Consider the following 5,738-nt stretch of genomic DNA (forward strand, 5'->3'; position numbering starts at 1 on the left):
CCCCGCCCCCCAAATCCTATAGGCGAGGGCTGGCTGCTCCCTACACCGGGGAAGGGAGGGGTGTGAAGCTGACTTCCAGGCGAAGCAAACAGGCTCAGTGTCCCAGCCCATGAGGCCCAACAATGTCCACTTCCTTTTGCGTTCTTCTTATTAATATCTAGGTAACTACAGTAACAGAATGAGAATTTCCAGGTGGTAGAAGCAATTATAAAAAAATGGCAGATCAACCGTATCCTTTGAAAATGTCAAAGTCATAATGTTAGGGGCAGGAATATAACATTGGGGACCAGCCATAATTATAAGGAATATTCATCATGCTCTGTTAACCATGATTGTTTTGATCTGATTAAAGAAAGTACATTCTAACCTGGCTGGGAGTTGTACTCGGGACCTGGGAGCTCACCTGGAAATGCTGTCCACCCTCCCCATCCGGGAGCTGCCCATTATCACGGAAAGATGAACAACCTTGTTGAGGAAAGAAATGGAGTCCCGGATGCCCCCTGCCCTTTGCAAACCCCCCAGCCCACATGGCCCGCTTTGCCTGCAACCTGTAACCATTGCTAGTATATCCATTCTTATTCCCTTTGCCCAGTTCCCCATGTAATCTTTGTCCTTGTGCCCCGTATAAGCAGCTGGATTATGGGGGAGGAGGCAGAGCAGATTCCTGGATGACCTGCAGCTCTCCCATGCTGCCGGCATTATTAGAATAAATGCTCCTATATAATTCAACCCTGTCTCTGCTTCATTGGCTCAAGTAGTGACAGGCAGCCCGGACCCATTGGTTCTCCAGTTTCAATAATAGATTTTTTTTTTTAAAAAGACACAAACTTTTACAGATGAAAGGAGACAAAGAACTATGGTATGACAGTACAGTATGCGATCAATCTTCTACTGCAAGAAAAGCAACGCTATAAAAAAGACATAAATTGACAAAATTGAAGTATAGGCAGTAAATTAGATTTAAGTTCTGTATTAATAATCAATTTTCTGAAGTTAATAATACTGTCTGCATAAAAGACAATATTTCTTTCCCTAGAAATGCACACTGAAATATTTTAGGTATAAGAGGCCAGGGCGCATGTAATTTATTCTCAAATAAATGTTTAGTAAAAATGAAAATATGTATGGTACTACATCTAGAGAGACAGCAAATGAGAATAAAATGTTTAAAATAGGTGAATTCAAATCTAGGGTATAGAAGTAATTCTTTTCTATTGCAACTTTATAATTTTAAAATTGTTAGGTCTGATCACATAATCGAATCGATATCCCCTCCCTGGGAAACGGACCTTTCGATCATTTCGCAATTGACATTCCCTTTTGTTTAGACCACATTCCATTTTCTAAGACCATTAACTTTCCCCTTCGGACTTGCCCAGGATCCAGACCACCCAGCGAATTCCCCATTGAAAAAGCCCATCTTGAATCCTTTAAAATCTCTGACTCCCCTCCCCATCCCTGGGTGCTGGTGCCATTTGGGGGCTCAGCCCATCTGGTTTCCAGATGACCTAATCTATATGTATAAAAGGGTAATATGGAAAGTGTCCCCTCTGCAGTTTGACCGGGAGACGGGTAGTTCAATTGCTCGCTATGACGTGCACTGACCACCAGGGGGCAGCGTGGAATATAGTGGGAAGGAGAAGGTGGGGAGGCAGGGAACCTGATGGGCCCTGGTTGCCGGCCAGGCCTAGGGACCCTACCCTTGCACGTGCACCGGGCCTCTAGTAAATGTATAATTCTTTACCCCTTTTGTGTGTTCCTCCTTCGGCGACCCTAACAGAAATTATTTCCAAATATTTTTTTAAATTGCTCATGGACTGGGTTCCCCATTTTGAGCTTCTGATTTTGCTTCTCAGAGCCGCCACCATCGCCATCACAGGCAGCCCCTAAGAGGCGCACTACAGATGTGCTAATGAGTCTGGAAGAGGAGAGGACCAAGGCACCCTAAGGAATGAAGCCGGGGCTGCGGTATTAGCCATCCAAAGCAAGGAAGTTGATATTCAACCCTACATCATTCCCGGGGGTGGAGGGAGAGGAACAAGAGAAAAAAATAACTAAAATATTGATGGGAAGGGATTGAGATGAACTAGATTTAGTATGTAGTTTTTTATGTGTTTGCTTGTTTTTAAAAGAAAGAAGCCACCGTTTTCTTTGTCTTGTTTAAATTTTGTGTTCTTCTTTTTTTTAAAAAAAAATATTGAGGTATGATTGACGTACAAAAAAGCTGTACATATTTAATGTATAAATATTAATGAGTTTTAAGATAATTATATACCCTTAAAACCACCATGAATCCTTTAAAATCTCTGACTCCCCTCCCCATCCCTGGGTGCTGGTGCCATTTGGGGGCTCAGTCCATCTGGTTTCCAGATGACCTAATCTATATATATAAAAGCATAATATGCAACGTGTCCCCTCAGCAGTTCGACCCAGAGACGGGGAGTTCGATTGATCGCTGTGATGTGCACCTACCACCAGGGGGCGGCGTAGACCATGGTGGGAAGGAGAAGGTGGGGAGGCGGGGAGGTGGGGAACCTGATGGGCCCTGGTTGCCGGCCAGGCCTAGGGACCCTACCCTTGCATGTGCACCGGGCCTCTAGTAAATGTATAATTCTTTACCCCTTTTGTGTGTTCCTCCTTCGGCGACCCTAACAGAAATTATTTCCAAATATTTTTTTAAATTGCTCATGGACTGGGTTCCCCATTTTGAGCTTCTGATTTTGCTTCTCAGAGCCGCCACCATCGCCATCACAGGCAGCCCCTAAGAGGCGCACTACAGATGTGCTAATGAGTCTGGAAGAGGAGAGGACCAGGGCACCCTAAGGAATGAAGCCGGGGCTGGGGTATTAGCCATCCAAAGCAAGGAAGTTGCTATTCAACCCTACATCATTCCCAGGGGTGGAGGGAGAGGAACAAGAGAAAAAAATAACTAAAATATTGATGGGAAGGGATTGAGATGAACTAGATTTAGTATGTAGTTTTTTATGTGTTTGCTTGTTTTTAAAAGAAAGAAGCCACCGTTTTCTTTGTCTTGTTTAAATTTTGTGTTCTTCTTTTTTTAAAAAAAAAATATTGAGGTATGATTGGTGTACAAAAAAGCTGTACGTATTTAATGTACAAATATTGATGAGTTTTAAGATAATTATATACCCTTAAAACCACCAGAGTCACCACATAAAATACCATAAGCTTAACTGTCGCTTCTAAAAGTTCTAAAATTTTCTCTGTGGAGGAGGGAGGGAGGCAATCACCCTGGCTCTCTGATGTGACTCGGCCACAGGGTGCCCCCAGGGTCCTCACAGGGTCCCCCAGGCTTGAACAATGACCAGGGGCCTGCCCGCAGCTGCCTGGCTGGGCCCTGCACAGGCGCCTTCCCGCTTTCCACACCCGCGTTTAGCTTGGCTGCACCCCAGGGAGCTCTTCCCGCCTCCCGCAGGCTCTGCTTGGAGAGATCTCACCTGCGGGACGGCCTCCGTGTCGCCTGCTTCTGGCGTGTTTGTGCCCCATGTTCCAATCTAATGATTCACAACCAGAAAGCCATGGGGTGTAAAGCACTAATTGAAATTTCGGTGCTTGCTTTCTGCATTCTGGGAACGCGCGCTCCTGCCTGGTTAAGTGAAGAGGGGTTGTATTTTCTAGCTCATTGATTTATCCTCATCAAGGCGCCAAATATAGCGCCGTGTGAGTCAGCATGGGGAGGGCGCTTCTCCCGCGCCCTCGACCTCAGACTGCCATCGCCTCCAGCTCTCCGCATGTGCAAACAGCCTGAATTGGATTTGGTGTGATCACCACTCCTCCCCTGTCAGCGGCTATTTATCGCATTTAGGTTCCGAATGGAGGATTTTAGTGAGACCCTCACAGTGAGCTCTGCACAGTACTGGCTACAAAGAGAACACCCTGTGGGTCTGGCACCAGCGCCTTATGCCTGGCCTTGTGGGATGGACCGGGAAGCCAACCTCGCTGCCCCCTCCCCTCTCACCAGATCTGCTCCCTGCACGAGGAGGTGGCTTCCTGGCTGTGCCAGGAATTTCCCAGGAGAAGGACGGAGCAAGTGAGGAGCCATAGGCAGTTCCCACGTGGCACAGGCTGGGCTGCAGGGGGTGGAGCCCAGAATCTGCATTCCCCCAAACCCACCCTTGCTTGTCAGGGTGCCCTTCACAGAGCTATGCTTACCGACTCCCCCGGAAGCAGGTGGCAGCAGCGTCCTAAGGCACCGTCGTGCTGTCACACACAGAGACACACTTAGGGACAAAGACACCGACCCACAGTCACATGGTCACACGGAAAGACACGCATGCACATGGCAGTCACAGGGACGCACACATTCACTGCCTGCCACTTGCTCTCTTCTTCTGACTCAGCGAAAATTATGTGAACTGTCTTATTTCCATCTCTCTTTCCCTTATTCCCATCTCTCCACCCCAGGTGGAGATGTCCACCAAACCTCTTGGTCTCGCTCCCAGCCCCTCATAGGTAGGTGAGCTCAGCGCACGTGGTGGGTGTGCCTTCCGGGCACCATCTTCCATTCTCTCTTCCTATTTCTGCCATCGTCACGCAGATGAACTTGACGGGCACATCCTGAACTTTACATGATAAAGAAATGAATGCATGTACATGGAGGCCCTGAGACTTTGGAGCTCCCCGTAGATCCCCCAGCCTCACCTGAGCTCAGACAGTCCTCCAACCAGGTAGCCGCTGCGTGAGACCACCAGCCGTCCATCGGCACCCAATGCTGTGGAATGAATGGGTGCATGAATGAATGAACAGGCAAATGAAGGAGCATTCAGGAGACTGCCACATGCCCTGCTTCTGCCTCCCCCCATCTCTCCAGCCTGACCCCGAGGCTGGGCTGGGTGTCCCTTTCTGGACACGCACAATGGCTGGACTTGTCCTCTCAGGGTCGGGGAGCTGTTGCCCTGTGTCCCCTCCCCTGCCAGGCTGGGGGCTCCATGTGGCAGGACAGCGCGGGTCTCACCCACCACTGTTTCCAGCTCCGGCCGCGGGGCCCGCACACAGCAGGCACCTGGTAGACGCACCCCCTGACTGAATGCATTCACCAGGATTTGTTGGGACTTTGAGTCGACCAAGCCCTCCCGTGGATCTGTTTGATTCCTGGGTTCAGAGTGAGGGCTGTGGTGGCGAGAGGGACAGCGTGATCGGAATGTGCCGCCCCCTGGGTTAGAGAGAAAGTGCTCAGAGGGCAGACTCTAACCTGGACCAACAGGGATCACTTCAGTTCATGTCTCCAGGCCTTGCGTGCAGAGAGCAGGGGTCGCCTGCACTCTCGTTCTCTCTCTCTTCAGAATAAAGCCTCTGAGGTAGAAGGGACCCAGGACAAATGCCAATCTAGGCCCAGAAAGGTCGAGGACTCACGGAGCCGCACACAGCATGTGGGTGGGAGAAGCAGACCTGGTCTCAGCCCCGAATCCCCTCCCCCTCTGTGCTCTCTGCAGAAGCCCAAGAGGCTCTAAGAATAGCAGCAGCCTGGCCTGGATTTTCTGAGAAAGCCCTGATTTCAAAGAGTTTTGCCGTTTGCCTGTGAGTGCGCTAGAACTTGTCAGGCTCTCCTGCAGTCCCGCGTGGAGACTATGTGTCCATCTGTCCCAGGCGCAGCCCAGACAGACACCCTGCGCGGCGCCTCAGGCCACTTCCCGACTGGTCACAGAGGTCAGCCTGAGAACCCTCCCACTAGAGGGCACTCCCCCTTCCCCACCCACCCCGTGCCTGCCAAGCTGCCA

The sequence above is a fragment of the Myotis brandtii genome, unplaced genomic scaffold (genome assembly GCF_000412655.1).
Source record: "Myotis brandtii unplaced genomic scaffold, ASM41265v1 scaffold636, whole genome shotgun sequence".
NCBI classification, from domain to species: domain Eukaryota; kingdom Metazoa; phylum Chordata; class Mammalia; order Chiroptera; family Vespertilionidae; genus Myotis; species Myotis brandtii.